The following is a 6,683-nucleotide window of genomic DNA, read 5'->3' on the forward strand; positions in this document are numbered from 1 at the left end:
TGGGGCCGCATGCCCGCGGGCCCCCGGCCCCGCCCCCCCGCCCTTGTGTGGGGCCCGAGACCCGCTGAGGTGCTCTGCTTGGGCACCGCTGGGCTGGCCAGGGGGGCCGGCGCGTCTCTGCAGGACGTGGTGTGAAGGAAAGCAGCGGCCACGTCCTCCACCTCTTGTACGGAGCCCGATGCAGAAGCCCCCGTCCTGGCAGAGGAGTAGGCTGGGGAGGAGCCCTCAAGCAGGGCAGGCCCAAGGTGTGGCTCGGGCATCAGGGAGGACACAGGTGTCCGTGGGGGAACCTCCCTCTGGGAAGGGCAGGTGCCCCGCACACTTTAAGCGACTCCAGGGTTAGGCAGCCTCTGAGCCCACAGCTTCACCCCTAGGCTTTGAGTTCCCGAGTCTTTTGTGGCTCTAGCCCTTCTTCTTTGTCGGAGCCAATATGGCATTTGGTTCCTCCATCAGTACAGAAAGGTGACCTAAAGATACAGGACTAATTTACAGAATTGCAACTGGCGAATGGAAAGATCAGAGCCAGGAGGTCTAAAACAGGGCAGGGGCAGGGCTCTGCGTGTCAAGGCTGGGATCAGGCAGGAAGGAGCAGGGCAGGAACAAGGCTGTAGTCGGGCAGGAGCAAGAGAGAGGTCCAGAAGCACACACACAGGAGCGCCATTGCTGGGACAAGTCCCACAAGAAGTACAAAGTGGGTTTTATGGTCCCCCTCTAAAGGGCTTGTTCCTCCGGGTCACCTGACTCCTCCTCAGTGTCCTCATGGGAGGGACCCAGCTGGACTGGGGCTAGCATCTGACCAGCTGCCGGCTAGTTTGACTGGTTTGAGTCGCATAATAAACCCAGAGATTTCAACTAGGAATCCACAGTGTTAGACCACAACAGACCAGAATGTTGTTTTGTTTTGTTTTTTTAATTCCTTGCAATAGAAAAATAATGGAGAAATTCTTCTGTAGTCCAAAAACAAGTGAAAACTAAGATCTGAGATTTTATGAAGTGTCTCTCAAGTCAAAAAGGTAGAGAACCACTACAGTAAAGTCCTAGTACATAGCCAATTCCCTAATACAGCATCTGTGATGATCTAAATGTGGAAATGTGCAAATACCACAGAAATAAATTACAAGAAAAACTGAGGGGAAAGAAATAAGAAGTGATCATGCTTAACAGTTTAGGAAAAAGAAAGGGGGAGAGAAAGAGCATCCAACTGCAAAGTGGCTACTCTAAATTTGGCAGTACCTTTATAAGAAGTTTCTACCCAAGTCACAATGTGGTTTTAGACCACTCAGAGGCACAATAGATATCAAGCTTTGTTGCTAGACAGCTGCAGGAAAAGTGTCGCAAGCAACACAGAAATCAATACATAGGTCAATAAAGGCTAAGGCCTTTGATTCATTCAGAGAAACTCTATGGAAGATCCTGATGAGATTCGGATGCCCACCAAGATTTGTCACTATTACAAGACTCCTTCATGACAGCAACTGTCCTAAGCAATAGTTTGAAAACTGACTCCTTTACTATTAAAACTCGAGTTGTCAAGCCAGGATGTGTGATCGCACCAACACACTTTTCCATCTATATTGCAGCTATTTTGCATCTGATTGCAGACTTCCATCTGGAGACAACATCCAATATCACGTGCATGAGAATCGCTTTAACTACAACTGGTCACATTGCAAATCCAAGGTAACCAATGCCTCCGTTACTTCAATACGCTGACAATTTTCTAATGTGTGCTTGCACAATTGAAAAGCTCCAGGGCACTCTTGATTGCTTCTGTGAAGCATATGAAACACTTGGACTTAGTCAACTTCACATAAACCAAGATACTTTGCCAACCCATGCCAAACCAACCAACTGTTCCTTCATACATTACAATTAGAGGGCAATCCTTGGAGAATGTTGAGCATTTCCCCTACCTGGGTAGCTACTTTTCCCAAAAAGTAAACAGAGATTACAATATTCAACACCAGGTTAAATCTACCACTGCTGCTTTTGGACATCTCTGAAATTGTGTCTTCAATGATCATAACATCAGGACCCAAACCAAACTTCTCATCTACCACACTGCTGTCATCCCTACCCCATTGTATGGGTGTGAGACTTGGATGATGTATTGAAAACACCGGAAAGCTTTGGGATGTTGCCATCAACAATGTCTTCAGAAAATCCTCCATATCAACTGGAAGGACAAAAGAATGAACACCAGTATTCTGGCTCAAGCAAACACTCCCCGCATTGAAGCCATGAATATACAGCACCAACTTTGCTAAAGAGGACATGTCAGAACGATGCCTAACAACTGGCTCCCAAAACAAGTCCTATACTCCCAACTCACCAATGATCACCACTCCAAAGGTGGGTAAAAGGAAAGATTCAAGGACACTTTGAAGGCCAATCAGAAAAAATGCAATATTAATATCAATACCTGGGAGACTCAAGCACTGAATCATCTCCCAATGACACCATGGTATATGACTAGGCATTGATCATTTTGAGCAAAGTCACCTCACTTTGGAGGTGGATAGATGAGAGAGACAAAGGGAAAGGGCTTGGAAGAACTCAACATCACCAGGTTCTTCTAGATCTATTTGCTACGTCTTCAATAAAATATGTGGATCTCAGATTTGCCGACTCAGTCATCTTTGAATCAAGGAACTGACAATGATGCCAACTTCAGATAGGACAGAGGTATAACTCGGGGAACCTTAATTTTAAAAAGTTAGATACCTCTGGACTTTAAATGACTCAAGGGTTAGGCACCAGCTGAGCAGAGATTTTGAGCACTGTAGCTTTGCACTCGAGTGTGTCCACAAAAGGAATGTTTATGTCAGTAATGTGAAAGACAATATAGACGAGGTGCGTATTTCATCTGGATAATAACTTACTCTATAAGTAATTATCATGTATAGTGAAGTGAGTTAAGGGTATCCGAATCTGACCAGTTTCTTTTTACAGAAATACAAAGTATTTTTTGCTTGATGAGGAAATCCCAGCAACTGCAGACTATGCTAGAGATGTCCATTCAGGAGAGAGAGAGAGCGTGTATGTATGTATATAAATTAGGGCTGTCAATCGCAGTTAACTTACAGGATCAAGGCAAAAACAAATTAACCCATTTATTTTTTTTAATTGTGTAAATTGCAAACATTGTTTTGACCAGGGGAGCAGACCAGCTGGACCCCATGTGCACAGCCCTGACCTAATGCCTGCTCCAGACACCCGCCCATGCTGAGCAGTGGCAGCAGCTGGACAGAAGCTGCTATTTGATACGAGGGAAAGTGGCCCACCCCGTCATCGCTACCGGGCCCTTCTTGTTGCAGTCGCCCAGAGTCTGCACCTGGGCTGCTCTGTGGGTCCTCTCTGCTGCCATCGCTGCCGCCTCTGGGCCGTGATGCGGTGGCAGTGCAGAGGAGCTGCAGGGCAGCTGCAGAAAGAAGGGCCCAGCAGCGGTGAGGGGAAGGGGCCGTTTTTCCTCCGCGCTAAGCAGCAGCTCCTGCCTGGCCACTGCCACTGCTCAGCATAGGCAGGTGAGTCTGGAGCAAGCACAGGGTGGGCCAGGGTCGGGGATGTTTGCATGGGTTCCAGTTGATCCACTCCAGCCGGGGCAAGTCCAAGGCGGGCTGGGATCGGGGCTACAGCTGTGCGCTGTAGCTGGTGGCAAGGAGGACCTGCAGGGTGCACAGGGCTCCAGGCTGTTGGGTGGGGGGGTGCTGACTATCGTTTAATTGTACAATTAAAATGGCAATTAATTGTTACTATTTTTTAATCTCAGAATTAATTTTGATTAATTTATTTTAATCATTTGTCAACCCTAATATAAATATATATTTTTTTTTAAAGGACAAGTTATTCACTTTCCAGGGAGGTCCAGTTTTAGGACAAAAACTGTAACACTGACTCCATTCTACTCATCGCTCACTGTGAAAACGAACATCTGATTCTCCTCTGCTGGGTAGCAGATTAAACTGAAATTAGGCAGGCACAAGTAGTATCATTTGCTTCAGATGTTCCATGCCACTAGGATATCTGCTAATTTTAGCATTCTAACAATCTGTTCTGCAGAGTGGGAGAAGGAATGCAAGATTGGCCCTTCCCATTATTCAATATCCTGGCTGTTTTTCTCCTCTGTTAATCAGGAAATACTCTTTCTTGATACTATGAACAGTAGAAGAGAGAGTGGTACGTAGAGCTGTAGCAGACCTCTCTTTAAATAATGTACAGTAAACTAGAAGGAGCAGCAGACACTGCAAATAAAACTCATGGGCATGTAAATTCAAAATTGATTCAGGACAGTGATCCAAATCTCTGATTTGATTCACTGTCCTCCAAAATGACCGAATTCAAATCTGAATCAAATACTTCCCTATTCGCACAGGCCTAATAAATACTGTACTATTTGGATAAAAATCCACTTTTGAGCTATGACTGCAGAAGTCATCTTCAAGGCACAGCAGGTGCCCCAAATAACATCATCCTGGAATATGTGGAAGTGGAGGGCTGTATTTTCATACATACCACTTTCTAAATGGGTTCCACTGGGGCTACTCAGCACTACATACAAAATCAGAACTAGCCACGCTGAATAAATACACACTGGGTAAGTGCACAGAGGGGAGAGAGGTCCCTGCCTCTCTCTCTCCCTTGGGGGCAGGCATAATTTTAGGGCCAGATTTTCCAGGGTATTTAAGCATCTAAAATGCAGGTGGGCACCTAACAGGATTTTCAAAAGTACGTACCTCCCATTGAATTTAACATAGTAATATGCTTGAATGTACTAGTTCTTTCCTGGATGTGATGGACATACTTATGTGTTCTAAAGACCCTGCTTGTTCTGTTGATTTCTGCTTTAGCTCCTGGTTTGGCCATCAGGCAAATGAAAAGGAATCCACTTGTCCTCCTGTTAAGTGATTGGCCAGCATCCTATCCTTGTACAATGGTCAAGTTACACAAATACAATATGGTCGCCATTCCAGAAAACAGCATAACACAGTGATGGTAGAAATCTCTTCATGCCCTAAGCAATGCAGATTCCAAATACACGTGTAAGTTGCTGTATATTTGCAGTGTCCAATCAGATCTTAGAGTAGTTCTGCTCTGAATAGAGACTGTTAAAGGGTCTCATGGGGTCCAATGTTTATTGTCTGAAAAGTTTCAGCAACAGATCTCCCTAGCTTACAAGTAAAAAGATTTGGGCGGGGGGTGGGGGCGGGGGTCTGTAACTGATAGCCCTGTGTAACAGGGCCCTGCCCTGTTACTAGGGGTTTAGGGGAGTCTGAACAGCTCCACAGTTCAGAAGCACCTCTACACACCCCAGACCTGGGAGAACTCACCAGAGGATGGGGAACCAGGTCCTGGGATGTAGTGAGTCCCGCAGCAAGAGAGATGACAGGTGTGGGGAATGAGAGAAAATTAGCCACATGAGCCCCGAGTGGGAAGGATAAAAGACACTGAAAGCAACCTCAAAGGGCTGCATGTGGCCCAGGGAGCAGGCTGGCTGGATTCTCTCTCCCTCCCCCTGGGTTTCCTTGCTTGATCATTTGCTTTCTTGTATAAGCCTGCAGGCTCTGCAAAGCCTCTGAAAGATAAGAGGCAGCCAAGGGGTGAAGCCTGGAAGACAGCTAAGTGCTAACTTATTTGTTTAACTTCTTTTGTTTGTTTTGCATTGCTAAGAAGCCTGGGGTGGCCTCTGGGTATTATCCACTAGCCTGGCTGCAGCAGAGCCAAGAGCCCTGCACAGTGGGTCCTTGGCCAAAGCCAGCAGCAAAAGTAAAACTGGTTAGCTCAACTAGCTTGACCAAACACCCTGTTGTGATCTGCCCAGACTCTGCCCATAGGAGCCTACAACTACACTTGGGGTACAAGAGTCAAAATGCATTTTTTTGGCTCACAACCAACAGTAAGAAGTTCTGCACTCAGAAACAGCTTACTATTTGATAGACGATGCATGAGCCAGAAAACCTTCCAGTTCCTCCTCCTCCTGTGCTAGTAGGAATTCTGCAGATCTAACAAAAATAAAATCTACTTCTGAGTGACTGAACTTACTAAAAATAATGCTAAATTGACCTAGAAGGTGGCACCTTTACAGGTGAGAACTATACTTGGTGGCATAATTATGATTGCTGCCACACACAAACTGTATTTTGGTGCTAATACCAGAAAATGTGAATCAAGTACCCAGCAGAACTAGTATGTGCTGGGTACCCAGCAGAACTAGTATGTGCTGGGTACCCAGCAGAACTAGTATGTGCTGGGTACCCAGCAGAACAATTTTTGTGGGGGTCCCAAGCAGAACTAGTATGTGCTGGGTACCCAGCAGAACTAGTATGTCAAAGATGCAAGCAAGTTACTAATTCAAAAACAGTCTTATTTTCAGGAACAGAGTGAACCAATGTTCTAGCACATGTGTGGGCAGTTATTTGGGCCAGAGGGCCACTTAGGGAGTTTGGGTGAGCTGTCATGGGCGGGATCAGCACATCCTCCCTCCCCCTCCCCCCAAAACAGCTCACCAAAATTCCCTAAGTGGCCCTCCAGCCCAAATAATTGCCCACCCCTAGGCAGAAAGAACAAAGGTTAGGAGAACCTAACCTCTGTTGCCCCCTTCTCCCTGCACCCCCTCCCCTGCCCCGAGTCCCTGGCATGCAGCCGGGCTGGTGCCACACTGTCTTCCTGCACACCACTTCCCGCCC

The 6,683-nt window shown here is 46.4% G+C and overlaps 1 long non-coding RNA gene across 1 annotated transcript; it reads left to right on the forward strand.

Moving 5' to 3' along the window:
• The first annotated feature begins 6 nt into the window (after positions 1-6).
• LOC112549173 lies at positions 7-3,234 on the forward strand. Its single transcript, XR_003092512.1, has 3 exons — positions 7-245; positions 1,581-2,853; positions 2,953-3,234. It is a non-coding gene; the product is annotated as an uncharacterized LOC112549173 (long non-coding RNA).
• The last annotated feature ends 3,449 nt before the right edge of the window (positions 3,235-6,683 follow it).

The sequence above is a fragment of the Alligator sinensis genome, unplaced genomic scaffold (assembly GCF_000455745.1).
Source record: "Alligator sinensis unplaced genomic scaffold, ASM45574v1 scaffold573_1, whole genome shotgun sequence".
Lineage (NCBI taxonomy): Eukaryota > Metazoa > Chordata > Crocodylia > Alligatoridae > Alligator > Alligator sinensis.